At 49.4% G+C, this 21,123-nt stretch overlaps 1 protein-coding gene across 5 annotated transcripts in view; it reads left to right on the top strand.

Moving 5' to 3' along the window:
• Positions 1–21,123, top strand: part of MRPS11 (mitochondrial ribosomal protein S11) — a 1,182,883-nt gene that overhangs the window by 969,634 nt on the left and 192,126 nt on the right. The window contains exon 1 of one of the 5 annotated variants that reach the window (XM_050797700.1): positions 10,004–10,007. The exons of the other annotated variants lie outside the window; for them this stretch is intronic. The gene's annotated coding sequence lies outside the window, so the exon portion shown is untranslated. Of the gene's footprint in view, positions 1–10,003; positions 10,008–21,123 lie in introns of those variants that run through there. 5 annotated transcript variants of the gene reach the window in all.

Raw genomic sequence — 21,123 nt, 5'->3', positions numbered from 1 at the left:
CTTCGACTCTGTTCTCAGACAGCTCCATTCCTTGGGTATCCTTGACTTTGACATAGTGAAGCTAGCCCCCTAAAGCTGCCACCTTCGTGCTGGTGCTACCACCTAGACCCTCAGGGAAAATTCTCACCTCTTTTCTGCAAGCCATCCAGGAGGCTACTCACTGCCCCTCTCTTCTCTGAGCAAAGCCTCAGTTCCTTCCCTACACCTCAAAAGCACAGCTTTCTGATATTTCCCCACTATAGTTGTTGGAAATCCATTCGAGTTTGTCAAAATGGTCAGTTTAAATAAAGCATGGCTCCAAATCACACAGGCTTCAGGTGCTCTGACCTTGGGGACCCAGGGAGTAAGCAGCTATAATGGGACTAAAATGGTGTCATGTACCCACTAGTATCTGAACCCTAGCAAGGCACTTAAGTCTCTCTGCCTCAGTTTTCCCTTCTGCAAAATAGGATCTAACTCACAAGGTTGTCATGAGATAACACAGTAAGGCACTTTGAACAGTGCCCAGTGCACAGAAGCATTGTATGTCAACTTCATTATGCCACTTTTGAGGTTTCCAGAGGGCTTTACCACCCAGCAGAGAGGCCCCAGCAGCCTTTGTCCACTAACAGCCAAACACAATGCTGCCATGAAACTCATCCCACACATGTTGCAGCCCCCCTGGCAAGTTAGTGCAATGGGTCAGGTGCAGCCACCATCCACAGATGCTCTCTGGCTCCAGCCCTAGACCCCAAAGTGGTGTGCTGCCAGAGAGGGTTCAGCGAATCTCGGGTCCCTGGGGAAGAAAGTACAGGGCGCAGGCCCAGGTAAATCTCCCCTGAGATGCGACTCCTCAGCCCCGGAGCCCTCATCGCCGGTTCTCTTTCCTTTGAGTTACTCCTTCTGGGCTTTTGTGCCTTCCATGGGAAGGTAGCCCCTGCTGAGTCACCACTGGCTGTAAGCAGTTGAGCTGGGCTGGGAATTTAATGCTGCATGTCCTAGGTCCTGCACAGGCAGTGGCTCGCAGGGCCTCCCTGGCCTCTGAGTGTCCTGGTGGGGGCCCTGCAGGAGCAGATGCTGGAGCCCTTCCTTAGACAGCAGGATCCAGGGCAGGCAGCTGGCTTCCTGCCAGCAGGTGAGCACTGCCAGCAGGTTAGGGCAACCAGGGAAGAGGGACTCCCATTCCATGAGCCAACTTCCCCCAAGGTATAAAATCAGAAGTCAAGAGTCAGGACTCACACTTTTAGGAAGCCAGAAACCTGCAGGTGGTTGACAGAGGCTAGTGCAGCACCACTGACAGGGACTGGGGGGAATGGAGAGGCAAGAGGATTGAACCTCCACACCCACCCTCCACGATAGACATAGCCTTCACGTGCCTTCCTACATGAGCTCTCTTGAAGTAACTTACATTGTGCCTTCCTCTGCACAATACCCAGCCATTTGCCTATTTACTGATGAGAGAGCAGCCAGGGATCATCTCAGAGGGCAGCCAGGGATAATGGCCTTCATTTGGCAGATGAAGGAACTACGATTGATAGGGTGGGACAGAGAAGTCTGGGCACCTTCCTGACTCGCAAGAGGATATTCCTCCTGTTACCAGGTTTTAAAATGTAACTTCCTTGAGGGCATAGACCTTGCCTATTTCATCTACTGATTTGCCAGCCCCTTAAACAGCACTGAGAACACAGAGGGGCTCTCTAGGTGGTTGTTGAATGAATGAATGCCCTCAGCACACCTTGCCTTTTTGTACCATTCCACATACATGGAAGTAAGTGTTCAGTGTCTGCCTCCCCCTGGGCTGCAGCACCAAGAGGGCCAGGAGCTGTCAGTGTTGTTTACTACATACTCCCCAGGGCCTACATTGGTGCCGGCCCAAAAATAGACACCACGTGTTTTGGGGAAAGATTAAATGAATTCTTTTGCTGCCTGAAACCCCATGTGTGTCCACAAGAGAAGTTTGGGACTTAACAGAAGTGAGGTGCTTTGAGCTGACCACCTCCTGTATCCCCAGAATTATACGTGCTGCCACACACTTCTATCCAACAAGACAAATATCAAGGGGTTTCTAGAAGCAGAAAGATTAGTAGCTCCTGTTTTCAAGAGAAGGTTGGGAACAGCAATGTCCGAACACCTGGGCCTTTGGCAGCCTCCTTCCACTGAGTCTAGGGCAGAGCCCAGGTCCAGCAGCCCTCTTACTGTGGCCTCTGCCTTGCAGAAAGCTAAAGCCTTCTTCTGGGTTAGACATTCCCCCTTCATCCCTCCCCATCTCCTAGGGCCCCCACTGTATCCTGTTGCCCTTCTTAGTCAACCCAGCCCACTCCTGCTCTGCTCCCAGGCGGCTCCCGCCTCTGCCTCACCACCTCCCACAGTTGCCCTTCTCTCCACCTGCTCCTCACCAAAGCAGCCCATGCCACACCTTCCCGCTGCCCTGATCCTGAGCCTCTGGCTCAGATTATAGGACTATGGCTTTCAGACCCATCTTTGTACTAATGCATTCATTTAGCATCAAAACATATTGGGCTGCATCACCTTGGGCATGCTACCGCCCTTCTCTTATCCTCCACTTCCTTCTCTGACACGTGGGAACCAACGATCTCAAGCACCAAGTAAGATAATGCAACTGAAAACACCTTGTGGACATTAACACTGCACGAACGACAGCCACTGGTTTCTTCTAACAGTAGCGGATACCAGGACCTTTGCACACTTGATTAGCACTTCACCTCTGACCTGTCTGCATTTATCAACAACCAGATGATCTCAGAGTTGAGGAAAGCCAAGACAACAGCTTCCATTTACACCACGCATTACACTCTCACCTCCAAGGGGCAGTTTTATAAAGCGTGAATTTTAGCCCCAGGCAAATTCAGTTCAAACCCCAGCTCCAGGACCTTCTAGCTGGTGACCTGGACTTATCACTTCACCTAACTGAGCTTCATCCTCCTCTCATGAAGGGCATTGCTCATGGATATTTCCCTTGCAATGCAGTTTGGAGAAGGCAATCATAAAATGGGCATAATGTGCCTAGCCCAGGATTTCACATATAGGAGTTCTCCCTTCCCTTCTTTTTTCTTTCTACTATTCTTCCTTAGGGGGCCCACTCCATATCAGATGGTTCAGCCTCCCTATTAGGGTGCTCACAACTCCACCTTCCTTGCTTGTTAGAAACTATCCTGGCTTCTGTTTCTTTAAACAGAACAGAACTCCAGGAGCATAGAGGGCTGAAGAGGTGATGTCCCAAAGTCCTCAGGCCCAGAGAGGAGGAGATCAGATACTTGCCAGTTACCTGAGACTCAAAACAAGAAATTACCAGATCGGCTCCAATTTCTTCTGGCACTGATTACTGAGAACAGCACACACACACACACATTTAAGTATGTATCAAGAGCAAATGGAAAACCAAAAAAAAAAAAAAAGAGTTGTCTTATTTGCTGAGACACCAATGTGGGAATTTGGGGGAAGCGTTGTGTTGTGGGGAAGGGCATAGGAAGCCATGCTCGCCTTTGGAACTAAGAGACAGTTCCCTCCCACAGACTTTCTGCTGTGTCCTCCACCCCCTCCCCAGCCCACAGCACCAGCTGCACTGCCTGGGAACTGAGGGAACAAAAAGCCCAGCCCAGGGAGTTCCGGCATGGGGGTGGGACAGGGAATGAAGGTGGCAGTGGGGGAAGGTACAAACCAGCCCTGACCAAAGCTCAGGTCAGATGCTCAAAGCTGTGGGGTGAATGTGAGGTGTGGGGAAGGGATCGCAGAAACTCAGCCTGGAAGCATACCTGGAAGGCACCATGAGTTCATCCAGCTTCTGGAAGCCAGATGACCCTCAAAGCCCTGTGGACACTTAGAGTTCCCCTTGAACACCCTCTTCCTAGTGTCAAGTTCTAGAACTTCCCTCCAAGAAAGACAGCCCAGGAGTCCAACCCCGTGGATGGATGGCAGTGACATTTTCTCACTGTGCATATGCCCTGTGACAGAACTCTCCCCAATGTTTCCCAGTGACAAGCCCCAAACTCCCCTTGCCCAGCCTCATGCTGGAACGAACAAGGAGATATCCACAGAACTGTGGTCTGAAGGATCTAACCTCTTTCCGGAAGAGTTTATGGTTGCCCTGGAGCTCAGTGTCCCTGATGGATTTAAATGTAGCAAAAGCCATCCAGAGGCCACACCCATGTACCAAAAGGGAAGCGTCCCCTGGGCCAAAGAAAGCCATCTCCTACGATCCTGGGGCCCCAGAGATGAAGATGGGCAGGATGATGGTGATGATGATGATGATAATAATTTCAACCACAACGTATTGATTGTTTTCTGTGTGTGACATTTTTCTGTAGCCTTTATATGTGTCATTTCATTGAATCCTCACAAATACCTGGTTTTACAGTTGAGAAACAGAATCAGAGAGGTTAAATCACTCGTTCAAGATCACCCAGCTGGTACGTGGAATGAACCAGATTTTAAACCCAGGTCTTCCTAAACACAGCATGGAACCAGGTACCACTTTTTACACTAAATTGCCCTACTGAGGCAACTAGGAAAGGGGAGGCTGCCACCTCTGCAGGGGACTTGGTGGGGGGCAGTTCTGCCCCTCTGCATCCCCACACCCCTTTGCCAGGGTTTCCCTGGTTGTGAGAGGGAAGGAAGGAGGGAGCACCCCAGCTGTGACCATCCAAGCCCTCATTAGCCATAGCCCTAGACCATCCTGGGCTAGGGCTAATGAGGGCTTCAGCAGGGAGCACAATATTTAGTCTGTGACCTATCCTGTGGCCAGGTTTTACCTAACACTCAAGTAACCCCTTCCCAAGAGATCAATGGGCCAACTTTCTCCTGAAAAGGACAGGGATTCTAGAGTTAGGTCCTTGGCACAGTGGACACAATGAATGTCCTACCCAAGCATCTGTAATCAACAAATCAATAATTAAGGGAGGATGCACATTAGCCTTTGAACAGGTTCCAGAGAGAGTTTATTTCTGATCTTACACGAGGTGAACAAGTGTGTGTTCCAAGCCTGGGGAAGGCTGTAGGCAGTGACAGAGATGAGGAGTGGGCTCAGGGGTGGGTGTGTGGACTCACCACCTGTGGACCCCAGGGGCATGTGCTGAGGGTGGCAGGAGCCTCCAGCCTGCGAGGGGGTCTGCAGGGGCTGGACAGTTCAGGTGAGCACGGGGAGCAGGTAGAGGGTGGCAGGTGAGCTTTATTTGTGGGTGGGGTGGAGTGTGGGTGAGGGGCATTCCCAGTGGGCTGGGTGTGCACATGTGGATGCAGGTCGGAGAGAAAGGCAGGAGCCAGAGGAGTGTGTGGGGAGGTTGTGTGTGTGGTGAGGGCAACTGCAGGGACTGGGGGCAAAAGAAGCTGCTTAATAAAGGATGCTGACGGCAGGATCCGCATTCCCTTGTGCCAGATTGAATTAGAAGCCATGCTTTTAATCTGTAAACTCTCTGATGCAAAGATGACAGAATAGAACTTTGTAAATATCACCCCACTTCCTGACCTCCACTATTCTGTCCCTCCCCGCCCTCATGGACTGGCCACAGAAGCCAGCTCACTTTCCTTTCAACTTCCAAGTCCGCTGGAAGTTTCCAGTCCCGGAATTTTAGGAAGAAGAAAGAAGATACTAGACTCTAGTATCTAGCTCCCTGCTGAGTTCAATTTATCATTAACCCCAACTCCCTCACACACATGCCAAAAATAATAGCAATAATAATATCACAGATTTTGTAATTATAAAATCATAACCTTTGAAAAGGTCTTAGAGATTAACCATTCCTGTGTTCCTCACACTTTCCCAACCAGACTTGGAGGAAAGTGAGCAGGGTGGGAGGGGATGAGGGGGAAGTGGGTGGAAGATTTGTGCCATGTTTACGATTCCTGTGCGTTTGAAGACACTCGGGTATTGTCACAGTCACAAAAGCCTCATGGAAACTTACCAATTTGGGAAACACCACATTTAGTACAATCCCCTGTCCCTGCTATTTTATAGGTAGACAAATTAGGCCCAAGATAACTAAGTTATGTACCTGAAGCCACATAGCTAGTTAGGACTACAGTCAAAGGCTTCTACTCTGAGGCATCCATTCTGCCCATTCAAAAAAAAGAAAAAAAGAAAAACAAGTAACAGATTCTGGCTAGAGGTCTGAGAACCTCATGTCCCAAACACTGCCGGCCCCTCCTGGACCACATACCTCTCTCTCAAGAGGAAAGCTACCTTTTTTTTTTTTTCCAGCACAACAGCATTTTATGATAGATTTTTATGACATCAGCTCTTTAAGCATCTCTCTCCAAGGAACAGAAAATTCTCCAACATAACCTCACCCAGGCCTTACAACAGTCCCCCAGAATCCAGCAGAGTTCAGAAATTTTTGGTGTTTATTGGATTCCTATTTTTCCTGCCTTGTTTCCAAAATGGATTTACAGGTAAATATAATGACCTCTCCATTGTACAGGTAGGAATAACATAGGAATGTGACTTTCTCAGGGTCATATGATACATTTTGGCCAGTGAAGTAGATGAGACCGCCTATTGTATCATCTAAAGGAGATCAGGGTTTAGCCACATGGCCTTGCTGAATGACTCTATCAGCTTCTGCTCAGTTGCCTTCCCTTGCCTGAAGTAGGAGAGAGTGAAATGGGGTTAAACTGGGGTGATTGGGGCTGAATGGGCGAAGGCTCTGAGTGCCTCCTGCTGAGCTCAGGCCCGCAGGCTTGAAAAGCTTCTAAAAATACCAAGCATGTTTCTTGCAGGGGGGCTGATTTAGCTGACCTTTCCTAAAGAGGGCCAATTTCCCTGCTTCTGAACTGAGGCAGGATGGGAATATCCTCTCAGTCCCTGCATCCCTTACTCCAGATGGATCCAGTGGAAATGAAGAAAAAAAAAGCTCTACAGCATCCCAGAGCATTTAACAAGGGCAAGCCATGGGCAAGGCAAGAGACATCGAGTTGGTCATTAGATTGGTCTCTGGTCTCAAGTAGCTCATGGTCTGTCGGCTCTGCTAGGGAAAACGGCAGAATATCACCTGTGACATGTGGCAAATAGCAGGGGCCTGGTATCAGTGGGCAGTAAGCACATAGAGAAGTTCATTTTCTTTTTTTTTTTTTCTCTCTCTCTGTCACCTAGGCTGGAGTATAGTGGCACCATCTCAGCTCACTGCAACTTCTGTCTCCCGGGTTCAAGCGATTCTCCTGTCTCAGCCTGCTGAGTAGCTGGGATTACAGGTGTCTGTGGCCACACCCAGCTAATTTTTGTATTTTTAGTACAGACGGGGTTTCACAATGTTGGCCAGGCCAGTCTCAAACTCCTGACCTCAAGTGACTCACCTGCCTCAGCCTCCCAAAGTGCTCAGATTACAGGCATGAGCCACTGTGCCCAGCCGAGAGGTTCATTTTCATTGGGGAGAGTCAGAGGGGCTACAGCTCTCTTCTTATATTCATTTTCATTCATATATTTGTTTACTTTCATTGATTGTTTGTTTGTTGGGTGCCTGTTCTGTGTTTATGAGAACCTGTGGCAGCTGCCTTGAGATTAAGACCCAGATAACTAAGTCTGATCCTGCTGGGCCTCATTTTCCTCATCTGTAAAATGACCATGTTTAAACTGGAGCCCTTCAAAAACTCCTCCCATTTGGGCCCAAGCTTTCTACGTCCTGGCTGCAGTTGAGGGCTCTATTGCCCAAGTCCTGAGGTTCTCTGCTACCTCTCATTCTCTTCACTGATTTTCTGAGAGCTACTTTTGCTTCTGGCACCCTCCAGTCCCCTAGGATAAGGAGCAACCACCCTTGTTGAAGTCTCTGCCTGAGGCTCCTGGCAGAAGGTTTTCCCTCTTCCATTCCTGGCACAGACAGCCCCTGGCAAGCGTTAGTCTCATCCTGGCAGCCTGGCATTTCAGAGAGAAGATTCTAGTCCCCACTTGTCTGACAGCTCGTGGTTTCTGACCCAGGACTGGTGTGCAGGAAGGACAGACCCACATGGGAGTGGCAGCACATGCTGGCCCTTCCTCCTGCAGCTCTGGGGTCTGAAATGACCCTCTCAGCCCCAGCCCATCACCCTCCCTGGCTTTAGGGAGCTGATCTTCCGTAGACAGGGCTGGAGCCTGGTGAGGGCAGGACAACTGCCCACCCAAGGATGGAAATGAATGCTGACAGCTCCTGATTTATGCCCTTGTTATCCTGTAAGGAAGACAGCAAGGCAATTTAAAAGGCCAGCAGCTTTGGGAAGCCCAACAAGGAGCCCCACAGCACCTGGAGCTGCCCACTGGCTCCCCAGCCAAAGCTAGCTAGCTGCTTCCTGGAAAGGCCAAGATACCCTCCTCCCATCCCCAACCTGAAAGGGAGAAGAGGCAAAAGGAAGCACGTCCCTAAGTGCCCATGAGAGTCAGGTGTCAGTGGACTCCTCCCCACCCAGTGGCATCTCTCTCATCATCCATCTTTTGCAGGTAAAGAATCGGACATTTAAAGAGGTTAAGCCTCATACCTGAAGTTACAGTGGGGAGACCAGGAGCAAACTTGGATCTATCTGACCTCAAAGCACTGCTTCTAAGCAGCCACGGAGCAGTGGGATCCAGAGCAGGGATGGGGAGGAGGGGCTCTGTTGCTCCCAGCTTGGGAATGAAGTGGAGCCAATGGCCAGAGCCTCTCTAAGACTGGATCAAGCCTCTCTAGGGTAGGGTTGGGTCAAGGCTCCCTAGGGCTGGGTCAAACCTTCCTGCTCCAGGCATGAAAAGAAAGGAAAAGGCTGCTCCAGGTGGGGGAAGGCTGGTCCAGCTCCTTGTTAAAGAATAAACAGCAAGAGGTGGAAGTCACAGGGGGACTAACATTTTGTCAAAAGATGGCTGGGTTTCTGGCTGTCTCCTGCTTTCCAACTTTCCTTGGGTCCCCACTGCCTACAGGTCTCCACTTTAAGCTCCACCACCCAGCATCCAGCACTGCCCAGGATCCAGCTTTTCTTGCTACTTCAGCTGCTCTGCCACCAGACTGCCCCTTGTGCCCAGCACCTGGGCTCCAGCCCACTTCCAATCTCACCTTTTCCCACTGTTACCCATCTCTACATTTTGGCTCTTCAGCTCCTGCCTGTCAAAACTCTGCCTAGCTTTCAAAGCCCAGGCATCTCACACCCTTAACAAGCCCCCAAATTTCTCCAAGCAACTTTGCCTCCTGTATGTTCAAAAGGGGGCAGCTCAGCAACTATTGCAGCATCATTCAGAGCCTTGCATTGGTCTTCCATCCATCAGAGATGGCCACGCAGACTTCTGCCTCTATCCTGAACTCTAGGTTCCTTGAAACCAGGGTCATGTATTTACACAGAGTCGGGTACCTAACAGGCATTCCATCAATGTGTGTTTATCTAGTATACATTGAATTAAACTAGAAAATAGAAAATCAAACCAGAAAATAATGCTTTCTATTCTTTTCCTTCCCCTACTTTCCATTCCTAGTGTTTCCCAGTGACAAGCCCCACACTCCCCTTGCAGGATATTTCTTTGGTTCCCAGGAAGAAAATGTGCCAACTGAGCAGTGTGGTCTTTGGACAGAGTTTTAAACTGAAGGCAGGCAAGGCTAAGTCCACTGTCAGATTGTGTGGCATTGGGGTTTCTGCTTCTATGGAAGGCCCTTCTTTAAATGGGCTTGAAGGGGTTGCAGCAATGTGGGATCCCATCCATGGTCATTGGGAAACTGGCCTTATGTTCCTTCAGGGCCTTTGCTCAACTTGAAAGGAAGTGAAAACATCCGAGAATGGCACCAGTCAATACGATGACTTCCTTGCCCTAGGAAAAGTCATGCACTGAGCCCAAATACCTTTGTTTATCCTGGGAGACTGGAGAGAACAAGATCCAGGCACCTAGAGGCCACATGGGCACCAGGGTCTGCAGCAACGAAGGGAACGAAGGCTGCTGTCCCTCTGCAGGCTGAGCCTGAGCACACAGCTGCTTCTCCTGTTCCTCCTCTGTCCAGCAGTGGACAGCCCAAAGCATCAGGCTCCCCATGTGAGATGAGCAGGGAGAAAATGCCAGGTTAATTTCAAGATTCATTAGAAATTCCAGGGGGAAATGAACAGTTGCCAAGTGAGAAAGGAAAGGGCAAGCCCATTCCAAGTGAGAGGAGATGTGCCCTTTGCTGTGGTGCCCCAGAGGGATGACAAAGAGTGCTCAGATGAAGGGACAGAGCATCAGTCCTCAACGGCTGCCCCAAGCCATCCTTCTGCAAATCTTTAACTGAGGGCTGACAGCAGGACAGCCACGTGGCAGAGGAAGATAAATGAATGGGGATTCCAGCTAAGGTAACCAACTGGTCTTGGCTTGCCCAGATCATTTCTAGGTTTTAGCATTCGAAGTCCCACATCCTAGGAATCTCCTTCACCCAGGGCAAATGGGGAAGGTCATCCCCCTAATTCCAGAAAGTGGCTGTTGAAGGTGCTTCATGCTACAGTATTCAAGGCGAGGAGGGTGGCTCTGAGAAATGGTCCACGGAAAGGATACCTGCCGTACCTGCCAAAGGATACCTGGTTAATGCCAGGTTAATTTCAAGATTCATTAGAAGTTCCACGGGGAAATGAGCAGTTGCCAAGTGAGAAAGGAAAAGACAAACCCATTCCAACTGAGGTGAGATGTGCCCTTCGCTATGGAGCTCCAGGGTGGATGACAAACAGTGCTGAGATGAAGGAATGGAGCATCCTGGGCTTGCAAATCCCTGGGGGAACTCACCCTCTTCAAACATGTTGAGTCTGCTCACTGGGTCACCTAAACACAAGTAGAGTCATTTCAACATTAATGAATCTTGAAATTAACCCAGCAAGTGCCCATGCTGATGCTCTGGGAGGTCATCTGACTTACCCAAGATCTCACAGCTAGGATTTGAACCCCAAGTCTTTGCAGAGGAGGGGGCAAGAGGAGAGCAGCAGAAGCCTTTGAGTCTGAGCTGCCCCATCTCTGGGAGCCATGAGCACATCAGCTCTGCTACTCCTGGTTCTCATCCAGAGACTCAAAAGGAGCCAGCTGAATCCACAGCCCCAGGCTTAGCAAGGGGCTTGAGTGTGGTACCACAGGGCCAACAGAAGAGGCAGAGCTGTGAGGCCACAGACCCTTAGAGCTGCTTGACATTATGGCTAAGCAGTCCCTGAGGAAGCTTAGAGATGCAGAGAGATAGAGAGAGACTTGCTCTTGGTCTCAGAGGCCCAAAAGGAAACACAGGGGCTTCAAACTCAACCCCCATCCTGGGCTTGCAAATTCCCAGGGGAACTCATCTGCTGCAAACATGTCAAGTCTGCTCACCAAGTCATCTCAACACAAGAAGAGTCACTCTTTTGAGTCTTGTGTGCCCCATGCCTTATTTTCTCTGGGGTAATGAGCTCCGGTTCCTTCAATGGTTGCTCTTATGAGCTGGTTTTGAGTCTCCGTCTTGCCCGGCTTGTTCCCTCAGTGTTTGCTTCAGCATATCATATCTATTAAAAGACAGCTCTTCTGGCTCTTCTTAGTTGGGAGATAGCAATAAGGATTGGAAAGAGACAAAGGGGGAAGGAACAGGGGGTTTCAACATGAACTGATGTTCACTGAATCCTTATAAAGTTCCCTAGAACTGAATGGAACCTTCCAAGAGTGGTTGACCAGAGCCGACCACAGCTCAGACCCTTATTCGAAACACTCTTGCAACACTAATTTATTGTTGTGGCTCTCCCATTCCATGGCTAACTCGTATCAATAAGAAGCACTAGAGTCTTCATAACTCTGAAGCCATGCCTCCTAAATCCAGTTGGCTTTTGGGGCAGAACTTTACTTTTATCCCTGTTACACGGTGCCTTGTTGACTCATCCCTCCATCCTTGTCTGTAGAGCTCTTTAGGGATCCTAAAAATTACCTACCGCTCCCAATTTCATGTCAGCTGCACATCTGATTAGCCTGCCTTATTCTCAATAAAACTGCTCATTCTTCAGAGTTTGAGTCTTAGGCAGGGAAGAATCATTTTAGAGGAACAAATGCTTCCCCCATCCCCCCGCCAACCAGGTTACTTCAATGCTTGTTCATTTCCCTGCCTAGATAACATCCCCTCCCTCTGCACACTGAGCCCAGCAGCCCAAGTCCTGCCCAGCAGAGCTTCTTCTTTATCTTCTGACTGGTCAACCCCAAAAGTCCAACCATTTTCCCAGGCTCTGCATGCCTGGAAGCTAAGTCTAAAGTCCCAGAGCTCCAGTGCCCAGGCTATATGTCATTGCTCTTCTTTGTAGATATGGGAAGATTTCTTTGCAGACATGAGGAAGTTTCTTGACTTAGAAAGATGTACCTGGTTCACTGTGAGCATGCAGTGAATGTTCATCAAATGAAGGAAAAGAAGCACCTTCCATATATATGTGTGAAGTTCTGAATTCGGCATTGGCCGAATTGGCCTCAAGAGGGCTTCAAGGTTCATCCTTTCCATTGGGCCATCCCTAAAATCCCTAAGCAGAGGGACTACCTCTGTACTTACAGATCTCCAAACAGAAAGATAGCACATTCTCTTTACAGCCAGTAGAAACTACTGAGCTCATCCCTCCATTGACTCATTCACTTGCTAACTCATTTATTGAGCATACGCTATGCGCCTGGCCTTGAGTAGGCACTGGGGATACAGAAGTGATTATAAAATGACCTCCAGGAGTTGACAGTCTACTGAGGAAGGCAGTCATGGAAACAGTGTTTCTGTCATGTATAATGTGCCCCCAGTGTGGTGAAGCATTAATAAAACTTGTCATGAGCGCCCAAAGGCAAGGGCCCATCCATGCTTGGAAGACACGATATTTGAGCAAAGGTGGAAACAAGTGCCTGTAATCCAGTTCCTCCAGTCTCCTTGGGGAGGAAAAGGTAAGGTAGGTTCTCTTTTCAACCTGTTTCCAATTCCTAGTGGGGAACCAACTATAAGGGCCACAAGCCTGAGTGAAGAGAAACTACTGCGTTCTTCCATCCCCTCCAGTGTCCTGAATCAGTGTGCAAGTCTGTGTTTCCTTACATGTCTCCCAAAAGAGCAGCGTGGTAAGCTGAGCCCTTTGCTGTGAGGGCTGCAGTTTGCACATTCAAGGCCCCAGCTGGGCCTCAGCTGGCATCTAGCACCACCTACTGGCCACAGGAGGAAAAGCAAAGGTCCAGCTGCCACCTCTCCCGCTAGGGCTCCTGCAGTCATGCCTTGCCTCGATGCCACACCCCTTCACACCCTGATTATCACCCTGGTGCCTCATCTCTCCACCCAAGGGCAGAGGGCAAACTTCAAAGGTGACACAGACACTCTGAAGGAAACAAGAGGCCACAAAGCCAGCTGGAGCAGGCAGACGCAGGGACAGAATCTGTGCCCTGGAGCCTGAGGGACAGGCTGAGAGGGCGGAGCAGGACAGAGCCTGAGAAAGAGGTAGAAAAGGGACAGCAGCACAGTGAATGAGAGTCAGAACCAAGCAGTTGAGACACGGAAGCTGCTGGAGGGTTCTATGGAATCTTCCTGGAGAAGGACCTGAGGTCCCAGAAAGGAGTCATGTTCTGGCCACTGCAGGTCAGGTGCTGAGGCTGCCCTCATCCTAGACAATGTCGCCCTTCTTGTGCCCAGGTGCTCCTGGGCAGCTCCTCCCAGCCCTCTGACCTCCATGAGCTGCATTTACCCGGCACTGCAGCTGGAGCCAGGACACACCCTTCTTGGTGCCCAGCTCAGCTCTGGCTCCTCTTAGTCGGGAGACAGCCATGAATATTGGAAAGAGACAAAGGGAGAAGGAAAAGAGGTGAGGGCTTCAGCATGAGCTGATATTAAATGAATCACATATAGCGTTCCTGATGTAAGATTAAATTGCAGTTAAGCATCCTTCAATTTTGAATCACTGGCTCAAGGATTTCTGCTTAAAAGTTAGCTTCCTGGGCACTGGCACAAGCTGACATCCCTGATAGTCCACGCTCCCTCCTTTTTCAGGGGCTACAAAGAGGAGCCCATGGAGAAGCACATGGAGCTTCAGGTAAAAGTTTGGGCTTTGGAATCATACACACCAACTGTGGACTTGGGTGAGTCACTTAACATCTCTGAGCCTTGCGCTTCTCTGAAAAATAAGGAAGGCAAAACCACCTCATCGAACTGTTGTAAAGAGTAAGCACACAAACCACTTAGCACAGTACCTGGAAGATAAGCTCAATAAATATTGGCTAGGAAAAAAGGAAAACCAAGACCTTGACGGCTTTGTCGCTGAGCACCCTGCATCCCCTTGCTTGGAAGAAGTTCTAAGGCATGGCTCAGCAGCCTCCCCCAGCCAGCTCCCAGCCTCCGTGGGTGGGGGAGGAAAGGTGGGGGCAGGGGCCTGTTCTCACCCAGAGACGATTGCTCTTGGGGTGGGTGATGACTGTGCACCCCACCCACTAGGGAAGGCGCTCAGTGAGTGAACGGAAAAAGCCAGCACCCCTCTCTGCAGCATTCATTATTCAGAACTTCCCACAGCCTGATGCCTGCTATGGGGGTGTGTGAGGAACACCAGCCAAGGCCAGTTTTGCCTTCTCTGCCGGAGAGGTGGACAGCAAGACTAGTGCAGAGACCCAGAAGGAAGTTGGGTCCATCTTCCAAAGCCCTGGCTCTCCAAAGCTCCAGGCGACGGGGGTGGCAGGCATTAGAAGGGGAGCTGGGGCTTTCCGAGGGTTCAGCCCGAAATTAGTGCTTCTCAAACTTCACTGTGCATAAAAACCACCTGGAGGGCTTGTTAAAACACAAATTGCTGGGCCCCATCCCTAGACATGCTGACCCAGAAGGTCTGAGGCGAGGCCCCAGATTCTGCATTTCCAACAGTTCCCAGGTGCTACTGCTGCTGCTACTGCTGCTGTGGGATTATGTAAATTTAAGTCAATAAAAATTATATTAAATTAGAATTTAAGTACAGTTGCTTGGTTGCACTGGCCACATTTCAGGGACTCAGTAGACACATGTGGCTAGCGGGTCCACATTGGGCAGTGCAAATAGAGAACACTTCTATAGTTGTGGAAAGTCCTATCAAACAGCACTGCTCTAGAAAGTCTATCCAGAATGATGGGTTTATCAAGGGCGATGGGCTAGGAATGAAAGAGAGTCTAATGGAAAGCCCCAGGGCTGTTGAGGCTTTGTGGGAGCTTGAAGAACCTGCAGGGGGGTAGAACAGGCCCCTTGAAGACTCTCTGGAAGGATCAGGGTGTGGCAGCCCCAGCTCCTTGCTGACCACGAGAGAGAAACACGAGGCACCATGGGAACACAGAGGAGGGGTATTTTTAAAAACCAGCCCGGGGGAGTCAGTGGAGTTGAGACATAAGCTGGAATCTGAGGGAAAGACGAGTAGGGAACGAGGCCTCCAGTATTTTTTGCTCAACTGCGATCCACTCGCCCACAGGCCTGCAAGTATCCTTGTCACTCAGGACGTGAGCAAGCGGTTGGGTTTTGTTGTGTGGGGCAGGGGCAGCCGTGAAGGACAGAGCCTGTGCCAAGGAAGGAGCCTGAATAATGTGATGTCTGCTCCGAGGAGAAGCATACATCCGAGTTCTGAACAGATGGCCCAGCAAAAGGGGTTAAGTAAAGAGATCGCTGCGAGGAGTCTTGTCACTTGCATTTGAGCAGAGACCTAGGAGGAACAGACTTTTGGTGGGTCCGAAATAGCAAGTGCCAGGGAGGAGCGCAAGCCGCCTTCCCTCCCCCCAACTCCTCCTCCCACTGCACACGCTCCCTCCCCCTGCCCATCTTCTCCCAGGGACAGATAGGGGCTTCTGACAACAGCTTTCCAAGGGAGGGAAGGGAAGTGCCTGTGGGTTCTGCCATGTGTGTCTTTGTCACACAGAAAAACAGTTCCATCCTTGAACACAAAGGAAGCCTCTTGCGGGGGCAAGAAGCTCCCAGTTCACACCCTCCCTACGCTTAGATTTCTAAGGGCTCAGACCTTCCTTCCAAGTATTCAGATCCTGACCCCACACCTTTGCTCTTTCCACCTTTATTTCCATTTGTGCCCTTTCTGTTACGGGGCCTGCCAAGCAGACTACCCCGTGCCAGCCAGTCTGGAGCACAAAGCTACTAGCTACTTGTAGAAAGACCTGGAGGACAGGAGATGTTGGAGCACATAAGGAGCTCGGGTTCCCTCCAGCAGCCTCCACTCCTCCATTCCCTCTCCTTTGTTTCCTCTTCATTCCCAGCTGCTCTCTACTATTGCCCTATCTCTTCTTCCCCTGACATCCTTCCCCCTCATTCCTCTTTCTTTGCCTTCCTTCCTTCTCAGATCCCCTGATTCCCAAGAAAGCCAAGTCCATTCCCAAGTTCTAGGTCTAAACTGAGCTTCACAACCCCTTCCTCACCCACCTCTCCTCCCATCAGATCCAATAAATTTTAGGACCAATCTTCCCTCTTGTCTCCCCTTCTGGACACAGCCCAAGAACCACTCTGCCTGCCTTTCCCAGCCAACCAGTCTCATTTCTGAAAGCCTCTGTCTTCCTAAACTTAACTTTCAGCCTCTTGTGACTGCTCATTTCTGACAATCCTTATAACCAAAATCAATGACTCATTCCAGACTTTTTCTTTTCAGTTTATCCCAACTCATCATCCCCGGTCCCAAGGTGAGTAACCTGGACCCTGGTCTCACCATTCTTCTCCCTGTAGAGATATCATACCTTTCTCATAGATAAAGCTCACTTTCATATTGGACAACTTTTTTTGTCTATAAGGAAGGCAGATTTTATGATGCCTTAAAAACAAAAAAAAAATTATATGTAGCATATGCATGATTGCGAAAGGCAAAAAGAAATCACCCACAGACTCAAATTTAGTACTTTAAACCAACTTCGCCTGGCTGGACTTCCTTCTGGAATATGGTGAAAAAATAGTCACCATCTTGGGGCACGAGTAGGGGATGCCATTCGGACAGCGGGAGTAAAAGGGGGCAAGTGTTTCTAAAATCTCCCTGAAAGATCTGTTTTTTGTTGGGAACACCTAGACCAGTGTTTCATAACCCAGGCGCTATTGACATTTGGGGCTGGAGAGTTCCATGTTGTAGGGTTGTCCCATGCATTGTGGGATGTTTAGAAGCATTCCTGGCCTCTACTCTCTAAATGCCAAAGTAGCACCCTTCTTCCTTCCCAGTTGTGACATGAAAAGTGTCACCAGATGTTGCTGAAAGTCCTCGGGGGTGGGGAGCAAAATCACTCCTCATTGAGAACCAATGACCTGGACACAATCAGGTTGCTTTCACATGACAGGGAAGAGATGAGTGATTCTGCACAACCTTCAGTGGCCCTGGGGGAAGGAATAGGAGTCTCTCCATCTCAGATGAGGCCACTCTCTAGCTTGGGACTGACGCCTTAGTGCTTGGCCTAAAGAACAGTAACAATGGCTCGTGTGCATTGAGTTTCAGCATGTTTCAGGCATGGAGCTGTAGCATGCATCCCATGCAGGCATCCCATGCATGATGTACCCTACATCATATAATCTCACCATGCCCGGGGAGTAACCTGAGACTTGGGGAGGCCTAAAGCCTTAGAACTTCATCCTGCCTCCATGTCTCGGCATTTGTCCCTTATCCCCTTGGTTCCATCTTTGTAGAGATGAATGAATGCAGAACAAGTGCAAAGTTCACGCCATAGGCTCCAAGAGTGCAAGATATTTTCAAACATGCATTCAAAAACTCTACCTAATTTCCAGTCTCGAGTCTCCTTTTGCCTGGTTGGCAAAAATGTGATCTTAGTCCTTCTTGAGGCTTTCCTGCCCTCCATATTCCCTGGGATTAGGTCGAGGTTCCTGGGTCCTAAGCTGTGCCAAGACATAGTGGGGAGATAGACAGTGTGAGGAATGCTGTTGGCCATCTGTCCACTCAGATTACTCCTGAAACATTCACTGTTACTCTCTGTATGGCTCATTCAGGCAGGTCTGATGGTTCACAACTTCTTCTGCATAGTTCTTGAGACTAAGGACTACTTTTCAAGGCTACCTATCATCCCAGGTGGCATGCTGTATTTTCCAAAGAGGCCAGAATATCTTTCATCCCACATGTTCTTCTTACAATATAACTTTGAAACTTCTCCCATCAAGGGATGGAGCCTTGTGCCTATAGTGGAAGTGACACTATGGGACTCTAAAGGGAGATACAGCTGTGCCTGGCTCTTTCGGGATGCTTGCTCTTGGAACTTAAGCCTCCATGCTATGAGGAAGCCCAAGCAGCCACATAAAGAATATGCATGCAGGGTTTCAACTGACAGTCGCAACTGAGGTCCCAGCTGACAGCCAGCAGCAACTGCCAGACATATGGGTGAACAAGCCTGTGGGTGATTCCAGCCCCTGACCAGCCAGCAAATCTCTCCCAGCCTTTGACCCTTCCAAGAGCTCAAGGAGTAGGGACAAACCATTCCTAATGTCCTCTTTCTGCATTCCTGACCCACCAAGTCTGTAAGCATAATAAAATAATTGCTTTATAAAATTTGAAGTGGTTTGTTATGCATCAGTTGTACAAGGAACATCCTGTCTGCCCAGTGCATCAATATGCAGACACACCTGTCTGGGGTCTTGCCTCCTTCTTGGCATGAATCCACACTCATTTGGAGGTTGAATGTATCTCTCCTCTTCTCTCCTGCCTGGGGATCCTCTCTCCAGTCCAACATCGAGAGTTGTTTTCCTTTTTGTTTTTCCATGACACTATATTTATACCCAAGCATCTCTTTTTTCTTCCTTTCACCTCCTCATAATGCCTCTAACTTTGCCTAACAGTTTAGGCTTTTGAGGCACAAAAGCCTGTGAGATAGGCAGACTCTTCACAATTTCCACCATCTCTCCCCTAGGGCAAAGAGCAGAGTCAGGTAACCTACTTCAGTGGCAGAAGGGAAAGGGAAAAACACCCGCTGGGGGGAAAAAGATGTGTAGCTTATTTTTGACAGCTTTATTGAAACATACTTCGCATACCATACAATTCGCCCATTTAAAGTGTATAATTCAGCAACTTCTAGTATAATCACAGAGCTGTGCAACCATCACTAGAGTCAAGTTTAGAATATTTACATCACCCCCCGCAAAAAAACTCCATATCTCTTAGCCATCATTCTCCAGTACTCCCATACCCCCAGTGCCTGGCAACCACTTTCTGTCTCTATGGATTTGCTTATTCTGACATTTCATCTACATGGATTCATTCTATACGTGGTCCTTTGTGGCTGGCTTCTTTCACTGAGCATAATGCTCAAGGTTCACCCATGCCACAGCAAATGCACAGATTAATATAATATCTCAAGGCGTCACCAAACAAAAAGACATCCTTTCCTCTTCCCCTGCCTCCATGCCATGTTGTGAAGAATATGTTTTTCTTGTAAAATGGGGGTCCTATTCTCCACCCACACAGTAATTTCACATCTGGCCTTTGCAGTAGAATCAGCAACTGGACCCCAAACTGGGGGGCCACAAATCCGAAGTGAAATGATAATGGAGCTCCCAACAACTCCTCTCTGTGGCCCCTTTCTCTGTGTGATTAAGCTCCTGGTGGATGTCTTGAATAAATTATTTATTCTGTTGGACTATACCAGCTGCCATATGGACCTGCCACCTGGTTTCTATGAGCTCAGACAGAAAGCCAGGAGCAGAGGAGAAGGTCAGCAAGGCCCCGGCCTTGCCAAGGGTCTTCAAAAATACAGGATCTGGAGCAAGGGCACCCATCTTCAGGATTGCTGGTAGACAGAGGGCCATGAGCAGGCAGGATTTAGGACCCAGCACCAAGTGAGGGCAGTGGTAGGGGCTGCCAGTGGAGAGTTTGCGGCTCGCCTAAGAAATGGATGAAGAATGGGATGGAGAGGATCATGACCATCAATGAACCACAAAGCCTTTTAGCATCCATTTGCGACTGCTGCTGAACAAACAATTGCAAACACACCAGTCACTAGCTGGGGCTTGGCTCTCCTGGGACAGCCTTGAACTCCAGCCCAGAGTCCCATCCCCAAACAAAAGATAGAGGAAGTGCTCTCAGCAACCCCAGCTCCATCTCTGCAGCTAAATCCAGACCTCGAATGTTGCAGCCCTCCAACTGTGTTCTGGTCCTTGGCAAGGAGGAGACCCCAATATCTTTAGCACAGTAAGCAATGGTCTTGCTAAGGCTGTTCCATGAGAAATAGAGATGAGTTGCTGCGCTCTGGTATCTTCATAACAACTGTTTAGATATCAGCTTTCAGAATCAGATTCTGTCTATGGAATCCACCCCATCGTTGGAGGAAGACACAGTTCCTCTGCATTAAGGTTTATGCAACAGGTTCCATTCCACTGAAATAAAGGACAGGAGTCTTGTAGAGCCCTTGATTTAGATAAGTAGAAGCAGGCTGTCCCTCCGGTGTTCCCCTTCTGTCCCCATTCATTCCATAGGGTGACAGACCCAAACGTCTGATCAACTAGGCATGGTGTGAGGGCTAAGAGCTATCTGGAGTGCAAAAAGTCCCACAGGTCTCCCAAAGAGGATGTGAAGTCCTCAGGAGGAACAAAAGATCACACCCACCCACCCAATGTGCCCTCTTTGATCCATGGACCAGCCTGACCCTCTGGCACATCTCCCAGATACAGGGGCCTGGCATGGATGGGAGCTCTCTTCTGTGAGGTAGACAGGAACACTGGAGCACTGGGGAACCAGGTATCAGGGCAGCCTCCCCTTCCGCTAGCTGATGATTTTATCAACTGGAGGCAGCAGGAAGCTTTATTAAAATGGAAAACTCCTACTTAGAAACCAAAACACAGTGGACGCTCGTTGAGGTCTTGTTCACTCTAAATTTGTCAACTCTATAGGACTTTAAGACCCAGTGGCAAAAGAGGGCAAAAAGGACAACCATGGAAGGTATTTAAAAGGGCATAACACAAAAAAATCAACTAAGCCGGGCTCGGGGAGTACCCTCTCCCCAGACTTGGGTCCCAATGCCATCAGAGGTAGGCAGAACTGCCAACATTGCTACAAAGCACTGCTCCCCCTCCACCTCCTCGCTGCCCTGCTGTCCTCCCCTCCCTTCCCCCTCCCCAGTGGCGTCTGCCTGTTTATTTGCTGAGCCCTGGTTTAACAATGCCCTATTTTTATGAGTTGTGCCGTAGTTCTTGGTAAAGCACTTTAATCCACTTTAATGCCCCCACTCTGCTCCTCCGTGACAGCCTGGTGGTTACTCTAATGCATCCCTCTCACCTCAGGGTTACTAATGAGGTCAGAGGGAACGCAATATCC

This window comes from Macaca thibetana, chromosome 7 (assembly GCF_024542745.1).
Source record: "Macaca thibetana thibetana isolate TM-01 chromosome 7, ASM2454274v1, whole genome shotgun sequence".
Taxonomy (NCBI): Eukaryota; Metazoa; Chordata; class Mammalia; order Primates; family Cercopithecidae; genus Macaca; species Macaca thibetana.
Note: the sequence above shows the minus strand (reverse complement) of the source record. Positions and strands in the feature narration are given on the sequence as shown.